An 11,003-nucleotide genomic window follows, 5' to 3' on the forward strand; every position below is an offset into this window, starting at 1 on the left:
AGCAAAGAGGCTCTGAGTTTGAAGGTAGGCCTTGAAATACATCCACAGGTACACCTCCAATTGACTCAAATTATGTCAATTAGCCTATCAGAAGCTTCTAAAGCCATGACATCATTTTCTGGAATGTATCAAGCTGTTTAAAGGCACAGTCAACTTAGTGTATGTAAACTTCTGACCCACTGGAATTGTGATACAGTGAATTTAAAGTGAAATAATCTGTCTGTAAACAATTGTTGGAAAAATGACTTGTGTCATGCACAAAGTAGATGTCCTAACCGACTTGCCAAAACTATAGTTTGTTAACAAGAAATTTGTGGAGTGGTTGAAAAACGAGTTTTAATGACTCCAACCTAAGTGTATGTAAACTTCCGACTTCAACTGTATACATTTTACGGCAACTACCTGGGGAAGAGATACAGGGGATGAATGAGCCGATTGGAAGCTGGGGATGATTAGGTGGCCATGATCGTAAGGGAATTCTGCCAGGACACCGGGGTTAGAACAACTATTCACTCCACTGAATAGCAGGCTAGTGATTGCTTTGCAATGCTTGCAGTTAGCCACTGATTCCTTCCAAACCACTCATTGTTGAATTTGCGTTTTCCAACTTGTCGTATAATGTTTATGTCCAATGGGCGATGAGCACCGATACGTTTTATTTATAATTCCTCTGTAGCTCAATTGGTAGAGCATGGCACTTGTAATGCCAGGGTAGTGGGTTCAATCCCCGGGACCACCCATACGTAAAAATGTATGCACGCATGACTGTAAGTCGCTTTGGATAAAAGCGTCTGCTAAATGGCATATTATTATTATAATTGACAAGGATTGAAAAGGATTTTCCAGTAGATTGTCGACTTGATTCATGATGATGACTGCTAGCTTGCTAACTAAGATTGTGAAAGTATAATGTTGACATGATCAGTCCAATCAAAGCTAAGGTAGATATAACGTGATTTGACATCATTTTATCGGTGGCCAATGACCTTGAGCCTTCTTGGATGGGCACTTCTAATGTAACTCTATGGCAGCACCGAAGGGGCTTGAATTTTCGAGCTCTACCCTTAGATTTTGCTGCGACGTAGTGTCCCCATGTCTGACAGAACACTGAGCCAATCACGGTGCAACTAGAGAACATTACCAACCCCTACGCTCCGTATTTTCCGCTGGCTGCCCCACCACCACAGAAAGCACTGAGCTAGGCTGAAACACCTGCATTTTGGAGCTGCCTTACTCGAGAAAGCAAAAAAGAGACTATGCTTGTATGGGGCTTTATTAATTCAATGATATATTTTGATACATTGTTTTCAAACTGATATGTGACATGTATTAATGCCAAAATAACACGCAAAACAGGCTTAATAGGTGGGGCTCTGCCCTACCTGCCCTGAATGACGGATTGCCACTGGCGTTACTACACACGATCTGTTGTATAACAGGGGTTTCCCAGGGGTTTCCCAGGGGCTGGGACCCATGTGTTCCAAAACATTATACTTTTGACTCATCTGTCCATAAAACATTCTTCCAAGAGCCTTGATGATCATCCAGGACCTTTTTGGCAAACTTGAGTCAACTTTGTTGGACGAGATGGGTCCCATTATGCCTGGCAAAAACCAAACACTGCATTTCACAGTAAGAACCTCATACCAATGGTCAAGCATTGTGGTCGCAATGTGATGGTTTGGGGATGCCATGCTGCCTCAGGACCCGGACGACTTGCCTTAATAGATTGAACCATGAATTCTGCTCTGTATCAGTGTCACGACTTCCTCCGAAGCTGCCTCCTCTCCTTGTTCGGGCATGCTTCGGCGTTCGTCGTCACCAGCCTTTACAGCCACTGCCGCTCCTCATCTCATCATTCCATTTGTTTTGTCTTGTTTATTACACACACCTGGTTCATATCCCCTCATCAGTACCTGTATAAGTGTTTCCTCTGGCCCCCCTGTCTTTGTGTGTGGATGACACACAGCTGTACATTTCAATGAAGCATGGTGAAGCCCCAAAATTGCCCTCGCTAGAAGCCTGTGTTTCAGACATAAGGAAGTGGATGGCTGAAAACTTTTTACTTTTAAACTCGGACAAAACAGAGATGCTTGTTCTAGGTCCCAAGAAACAAAGAGATCTTCTGTTAAATCTGACAATTAATCTTGATGGTTGTAAAGTCGTCTCAAATAAAACTGTGAAGGACCTAGGCGTTACTCTTGACCCTGATCTCTCTTTTGCGAACATATCAAGACTGTTTCAAGGACAGCTTTTTTCCATCTACGTAACATTGCAAAAATCAGAAATTTTCTGTCCAAAAATGATGCAGAAAAATTGATCCATGCATTTGTTACTTCTAGATTGGACTACTGCAATGCTCTATTTTCCGGCTACCGGATAAAGCACTAAATAAACTTCAGTTAGTGCTAAATACGACTGCTAGAATCCTGACTAGAACCAAGAAATTTGATCATATTACTCCAGTGCTAGCTTCCCTACACTGGCTTCCTGTTAAGGCAAGGGCTGATTTCAAGGTTTTACTGTTAACCTATAAAGCGTTACATGGGCTTGCTCCTACCTATCTTTCCGAGTTGGTCCTGCCGTACATACCAATACGTACGCTACGGTCACAAGACGCAGGGCCTCCCTAATTGTCCCTAGAATTTCTAAGCAAACAGCGGGAGGCAGGGCTTTCTCCTATAGATCTCTCATTTTTATGGAACAGTCTGCCTACCCATGTGAGAGACGCAGACTCGGTCTCAACCTTTAAGTCTTTACTGAAGACTTATCTCTTCAGTAGGTCATATGATTGAGTGTAGTCTGGCCCAGGAGTGTGAAGGTGAACGGAAAGGCTGGAGCAACGAACAGCCCTTGCTGTCTCTGCCAGGCCGGTTCCCCTCTCCACTGGGGTTCTCTGCCTCTAACCCTGTTGCAGGGGCTGAGTCACTGGCTTGCTGGTGCTCTTTCATGCCGTCCCTGGGAGGGGTGCGTCACTTGAGTGGGTTGAGTTACTGACGTGATCTTCCTGTCTGGGTTGGCGCCCCCCTTGGTTTGTGCTGTGGTGGAGACCTCTGTGGGCTATACTCGGCCTTGTCTCAGGATTGTAAGTTGGTGGTTGGGGATATCCCTCTAGTGGTGCGGGGGCTGTGCTTTGGCGGAGTGGGTGGGGTTATATCCTTCCTGTTTGGCCCTGTCCGGGGGTTTCTTCGGATGGGGCCACAGTGTCTCCCGGACCGCTCCTGTCTCAGCCTCCAGTATTTATGCTGCAGTAGTTTATGTGTCGGGGGGCTGGGGTTAGTTGGTTATACCTGGAGTACTTCTCCTGTCTTATCCAGTGTCCTGTGTGAATTTAAGTATGCTCTCTCTCTAATTCTCTCGTTCTCTCTTTCTCTCTGAGAACCTGAGCCCTAGGACCATACGTCAGGACTACCGGGCATGATGACACCTTGCTGTCCCCAGTCCGCCTGGCCTTGCTGCTATTCCAGTTTCAACTGTTCTGCCTGCGGCTACGAAACCCCTACCTGTCCCAGACCTGCTGTTTTCAACTCTAAATGATCGGCTATGAAAAGCCAACTGAGAGACCTGAGCCCTAGGACCATACGTCGGGACTACCGGCCGTGGTGACTCCTTGCTGTCCCCAGTCCGCCTGGCCTTGCTGCTATTCCAGTTTAAACTGTTCTGCCTGCGGTTATGGAACCCCTACCTGTCCCAGACCTGCTGTTTTAAACTCTAATGATCGGCTATGAAAAGCCAACTGAGATTTATTCCTGATTATTATTTGACCATGCTTGTCACTTATGAACATTTTTGAACATCTTGGCATGGTTCTGTTATAATCTCCACCCGGCACAGCCAGAAGAGGACTGGCCACCCCTCATAGCCTGGTTCCTCTCTAGGTTTCTTCCTAGGTTTTGCCTTTCTAGGGAGTTTTTCCTAGCCACCGTGCTTCTACACCTGCATTACTAGCTGTTTGGGGTTTTTAGGCTGGGTTTCTGTACAGCACTTCGAGATATTAGCTGATGTAAGAAGGGCTATATAAAATAAAATTGATTGATTGATTGATTGATTGATTAGTTATTGTGGAGGTGACTCTAGCTCGGTGGAGCTACTTTGTATTGTGTATCTACAGGATATTCACCCCTGTGCCTTGTTTTCTCCAGTTCGCCATATTTACCCCACTGGAGTGTTTTACGCATTGCTGCGTACCGCTGTGTTCCTGAATAAACCATCTGTTCTGTGATTTACCCTCCTGCGCCTGACTCCGTCCAAAATCACCCACTACAATCAGAGAATTCTACAGGAGATTGTCAGGCCGTCCGTCTGTGAGCTGAAGCTGAGGCGCAGCTTGGTCATGCAGCAAGACAATGATCGTAAACACACAATCAAGTCTACATGAAAATGGCTAAAAAGCGACACATTTTACGTTTTGGAATGGCCTTGTCAAAGTCCAGAACTAATCCCAATTGAGATGTTGTGGCAGGACCTGAAATTAGCAGTTCATGCTTGAAAACCCACAAACGTCTCTGAGTTAAAGCAGTTCTGCTGGAAGAGTGGGCCAAAATTCCTCCACAGCGACGTGAGAGACTGATCAACAACTACAGGAAGCATTTGGTTGCAGTCATTGCAGCTAAAGGTGGCACAACCAGTTATTGAGTGTAAGGGGGCAATTACTTTTTTTCACACTGGGGAATTGGGTGTTGCATAACTTTGTTAACAAAATAAGTATTAAATAAGTGCTCAGGTTCCCTTTATCTAATATTAGGTTTTGGTTGAAGATCTGATAACATTCAGTATCAAAAGTAGAGAAAATCAGAAATGGAACAAATACTTTCTCATGGTGCTGTAGTATTTGTACTGTACTGTACGCCACTACACTAAATACACAGCTTCTTCATTTCCTTGGCATATTAACTTATGATGTGTTACTTTTAAATAGTTCATACTTTATTATTCTGTAACTACCATTTTAACATGAGGGAAAAAAGTATTTGATCCCCTGCTGATTTTGTACGTTTGCCCAATGACAAAGAAATGATCAGTCCATAATTTTAAGGGTAGGTTTATTTGAACAGCGAGAGACAGAATAACAACAACAAAAAATCCAGAAAAACGCATGTAAAAAATGTTATAAATTGATTTGCATTTTAATGAGGGAAATAAGTATTTGAACCCCTCTCAATCAGAAAGATTTCTGGCTCCCAGGTGTCTTTTATACAGGTAACGAGCTGAGATTAGGAGCACACTCTTAAAGGGAGTGCTCCTAATCTCAGCTTGTTACCTGTATAAAAGACACCTGTCCACAGAAGCAATCAATCAATCAGATTCCAAACTCTCCACCATGGCCAAGACGAAAGAGCTCTCCAAGGATGTCAGGGACAAGATTGTAGATCTACACAAGGCTGGAATGGGCTACAAGACCATCGCCAAGCAGCTTGGTGAGAAGGTGACAAAAGTTGGTGCGATTATTCGTAAATGGAAGAAACACAAAATAATTGTCAATCTCCCTCAGCCTGGGGCTCCATGCAAGATCTCACCTCGTGGAGTTGCAATGATCATGAGAACGGTGAGGAATCAGCCCAGAACTACACAGGAGGATCTTGTCAATGATCTCAAGGCAGCTGGGACCATAGTCACCAAGAAAACAATTGGTAACACACTACGCCGTGAAGGACTGAAATCCTGCAGCGCCCGCAAGGTCCCCCTGCTCAAGAAAGCACATATACATGCCCGTCTGAAGTTTGCCAATGAACATCTGAATGATTCAGAGGAGAACTGGGTGAAAGTGTTGTGGTCAGATGAGACCAAAATCGAGCTCTTTGGCATCAACTCAACTCGCCGTGTTTGGAGGAGGAGGAATGCTGCCTATGACCCCAAGAACACCATCCCCACTGTCAAACATGGAGGTGGAAACATTATGCTTTGGGGGTGTTTTTCTGCTAAGGGACAGGACAACTTCACCGCATCATAGGGACGATGGACGGGGCCATGTACCGTCAAATCTTGGGTGAGAACCTCCTTCCCTCAGCCAGGGCATTGAAAATGGGTCGTGGATGGGTATTCCAGCATGACAATGACCCAAAACACACGGCCAAGGCAACAAAAGAGTGGCTCAAGAAGAAGCACATTAAGGTCCTGGAGTGGCCTAGCCAGTCTCCAGACCTTAATCCCATAGAAAATCTGTGGAGGGAGCTGAAGGTTCGAGTTGCCAAACGTCAGCCTCGAAACCTTAATGACTTGGAGAAGATCTGCAAAGAGGAGTGGGACAAAACCCTCCTGAGATGTGTGCAAACCTGGTGGCCAACTACAAGAAACGTCTGACCTCTGTGATTGCCAACAAGTGTTTTGCCACCAAGTACTAAGTCATGTTTTGCAGAGGGGTCAAATACTTATTTCCCTCATTAAAATGCAAATCAATTCATAACATTTTTTACATGCGTTTTTCTGGATTTTTTGTTGTTGTTATTCTGTCTCTCACTGTTCAAATAAACCTACCATTAAAATTATAGACTGATCATGTCTTTGTCAGTGGGCAAATGTACAAAATCAGCAGGGGATCAAAAACTTTGTTCCCTCACTGTAAGCCTAAGTAAATACCTTGCCATTACTGTCCTTAAAGTAAAATGCTTCCACAGGGTGAAGTTGAGAAAATCACCAAAAACAGTCAGCCTAAATCCAGACTCTGATACAGACTGAGTGGGTCTTGACCCAAACATGATGACCCAAACTATGTAATGATGGTGGAAACTGACCAACTCGCTCTGGATAACAGCACCTGCTAAATTACCAACAATTAAATGTAAATATGTTGTCTTTCTCTATTGTCTCATCTCAAGGAGTTGAGGTACTTTAGACTCCTTGAGGTACTTTAGTTCTCCTTGAGGTTCAAAGCTACGGTGGAAATGACCAAAGCCTGTATCAACATTAAAAACATCTCTGGTATGACCTGATTAATTCAAATCTTTAAACTGATGCTAAGGCTTCCTCCCTGAGCAGGTTTCAACAGGGGAACGGATCTCCCATTCAAATGCTCTGATGTGGAACAACCACAATACAAAAGGCAGACAAACAATATTACACTTTTGTTTGCAGCAGCCTTGCCTTTAAGGTTAAAATATTTTATCGTCTATTAACAGTTTAGGCTAAGTAAATTAAAGGTATAATTCAATTGTTATTTCACAGGGTTGTTCCGTTGTTGAATTGGACCTTCATTTATTTATTGATGGATTGTTTTCCATGTGTAGTGTAATGGTCCTCTGTAGCTCAGCTGGTAGAGCACGGCGCTTGTAACGCCAAGGTAGTGGGTTCGATCCCCGGGACCACCCATACACAAAAAAATGTTTGCATGCATGACTGTAAGTCGCTTTGGATAAAAGCGTCTGCTAAATGGCATATTATTTAATGGAAGTGTGTTCTCATATGTAAAACCGTTGAACCTGCATCTATCTAGGACCAGATCTGTCGTAATGCATTAAAACTATTTTATCTCCGTGAGCTAACCTTGATCAATAAAGGTTCATAAATGAAACCTTTTGATATATACAGTATACGAAGCCCATTGTTTTTATTTGAATAAGAAGATTGATGAAACTGTTGGATGTCAGTTCAGTGCTTGACAAAATCATACTGCTGCAAACTTCATATCTGAACCTTCAGCTCATGGGACAATTGTAGGAAACAGTATTATCTCAACACATCCTGTCTTAACACCTTATCATATCTACATATGAAGGCAGGAAATCTGTCTATGGGTTGACAGGAACTTCCCCCTCTCTGGGAGTTACCCTGCCTCTCCACATGTTGTCACATGCCACACCCACAAATTGGATGTTTCAATCCCCCTAAATCTAAACTATTTGCCAGTGCCACACACTCATTTCCTTTCCTCACACATCACACTCATTGAAAGACACCCTGTGCCTATAACACTCACAGAAATGGACCTGGTCATTTGCAGGTGTATTATTCTTTAGGCTTGATTGACCTGTTCCCATCACAATCAATGGACATGTTGTTGCCAGTCTAATGGTCAAAACAGCTTCCAGTATCATAGTAATTATACCCACACATTGACGATTATTTCTGTGAGCTGAGCAGGCTATTTGTTCTTCCATACACAATCTTTAGTGACAGTGTTTCCCTCTACTGGCTGTCCAGGGTAGTGGTAATTGTTATTGTGTAAGGGTTTTTCATCAAGCACCAGAGGGCGCTAATGTCATGTGTCAATCTGTCAGTGTTGATCAGCCTCACTATCACGATTTCACTGATTACCACCACACCACAAAGTCTATAGAAAAACACAAAGTCTATGCCTAATAAAATGCACTTCAATTTGATTGTAAATGTTCAAGTCCTACAGATGTTCACTAAAAATGCATTTTGCTCAGCTGATTAAACCAGCTGAATAAACCAGTGCTCATGATAGTGATATCAGGAACTCAAAAGGAGACTGGTCTCTACCCATACACATTCTTATCACTATATAGGGCTAGCACACCAGAAAGAAGCAGCCCAAAGTGTAACCTTCTGAGTGCAGTCTTGTGGTTCCTTGTGGGTTCCTTAGTGGTTCCTTGTGGGTTCCTTAGTGGTTCCTTGTGGGTTCCTTAGTGGTTCCTTGTGGGTTCCTTAGTGGTTCCTTGTGGGTTCCTTAGTGGTTCCTTATGGGTTCCTTAGTGGTTCCTTGTGGGTTCCTTAGTGGTTCCTTGTGGGTTCCTTAGTGGTTCCTTGTGGATTCCTTAGTGGTTCCTTGTGGATTCCTTAGTGGTTCCTTGTGGGTTCCTTAGTGGTTCCTTGTGGATTCCTTAGTGGTTCCTTGTGGATTCCTTAGTGGTTCCTTGTGGATTCCTTAGTGGTTCCTTGTGGGTTCCTTAGTGGTTCCTTCTGGGTTCCTTAGTGGTTCCTGTGTAGATGAGTCTTCTCTAGTGTGGGGGCATGCAGTAGGAAAACATATCAAACATAGGGCTGAGGGAACATAGGGCTGAGGGAACATAGGGCTGAGGGAACATAGGGCTGAGGGAACATACGGCTGAGGGAACATAGGGCCCCTGGAACATACGGCTGAGGGAACATACGTCTGAGGGAACATAGGGCTGAGGGAACATAGGGCTGAGGGAAAATAGGGCCCCTGGAACATACGGCTGAGGGAACATACGGCTGAGGGAACATAGGGCTGAGGGAACATACGGCTGAGGGAACATATGGCTGAGGGAACATAGACATGGTCCCAAGCTAGGCACACTCATTTCCAATGGAAACTAGACAACAAACATCTATAAGAGATAACTAGAATAACATTTCTAACAGTTTCCACTTTATACTGCCTGGACAGTGGCGACCCGTCATTCAGGGCAGGTGAGAGCCCCACCTGTTTTGAGCCCCACATTTGTATCAAAAAAATATATATATATGTTTTTTTTCGGGGCTTACCTGTTTTGCATGTTATTTTGGCATTAATACGTGTCACATACCAGTTTGCAAACAATGTAAAAAAATAAAAATACAAACATCATTGAGTTAATAAAGCCGCATACAAACATTGTGTCTTTTTTGCTTTCTTGAGTAAGGCAGATCCAAAATGGAGGTGTTTCAGCCTAGCTCAGTGCTTTCTGTGGTGGTGGGGCAGCCAGCAGAAAATACGGAGCGTAGGGGTTGGTAATGTTCTCTAGTTGCGCCATGATTAGCTCAGTGTTCTGTCACTCATGGGGACACTACGTCACCACCAAGTCTAAGGGTAGACCTCGAAAATTCAAGCCCCTTGGATGCTGCCATAGAGTTACATTAGAAGTGCCCATACAAGAAGGCTCAGGATCATTGGCCACAGTTGCTTTGATTGGACTGATCATGTCAATATCATACTTTCAAAATCTTAGGTAACAGTCATCATCATGAATCAAGTCGCAATCTACTGGCAAATCCTTTTTAATCCTTGTCATATGAAGATAAATAATGAAGATAAATTATAGATAAAACGTATCCGTGCTCACCGGCCATTAGACATAAACATTACACAACAAGTTGGAAATCGCAAATTCAACAATGAGTGGTTTGGAAGGAATCAGTGACAGTGGCTAACTGCAACCATTGCAAAGCTATCACTAGCCTGCTATTCAGTGGAGAGGCTGTGTGGTCCCAAATCTGGGATTAAGGGTCTCTTTTCCAAGTTTAAAATGATAAACATTCAACATTGTCCGTGCTGTCAATGAAGCATGATTTGTGCCGCACTCAAAACAACTGTTAACTCGGAACTGCGACAACTTGACTTCAGTGAGTTCAAGACAACTGGGAAGTCGGGAAAAAAACGAGCTCCGACTGGGAAAATATGTTTTGAACGGTCATCCAACTCGGAATTGTAAGTCGGGAACTCGGGCCTCTTTCTAGAGTTACGACCTGAAGATCAATGACGTCATCATGATTCGACCTTGTTTTTTCCAGAGTTCCCAGTTGTCTTGAATGCACCATAAATCCAGAGAATGCCAGACTTTGATGACAAAATTTGCCCACGAAGGACCGCTGCGTCACCTTCCTGTTCAAGTGAGCACAGCACAACAAGGTGAATCCCAAAATGTCTTGTATGCTGCTGCATAAATTATGTAATATGCAAGGGAGATATGTATACTGTAGCTAAGAAAGTAATACTAAGTGTATGTTGTGTAGTAAGCTGTAAGTAGCCCATGTGCTTCACCCTAATAATTTGGTCTATTTTCCCCTCTTAATTTCACCTACTGTTCTGACTTGGTGGAGCACATGTAGCCTATAACCTGTTTTAGAGAAATGTAATCATCAAATTTTGTAAGAGCTTTCATTGTCTGCTTATATGCCCCCTTTATTTATCCTACGGTTCTGACTTGGTGTACAGGGAGAACACTGTAAGAACGGCCCATGTTCTGAATTCTGTCGCTGTACATTTCAAAAGTGCTAAACAAATAGTTATATTGACTACGTCCGTCCTAGCTCGCTCATTAATCTCTTAATCAAATTATGGATTGCCTCTTATCCGCTCGTCGTTCCCTTATGCCATAGTTTGT

This window comes from Coregonus clupeaformis, chromosome 18 (genome assembly GCF_020615455.1).
Source record: "Coregonus clupeaformis isolate EN_2021a chromosome 18, ASM2061545v1, whole genome shotgun sequence".
NCBI lineage: Eukaryota > Metazoa > Chordata > Actinopteri > Salmoniformes > Salmonidae > Coregonus > Coregonus clupeaformis.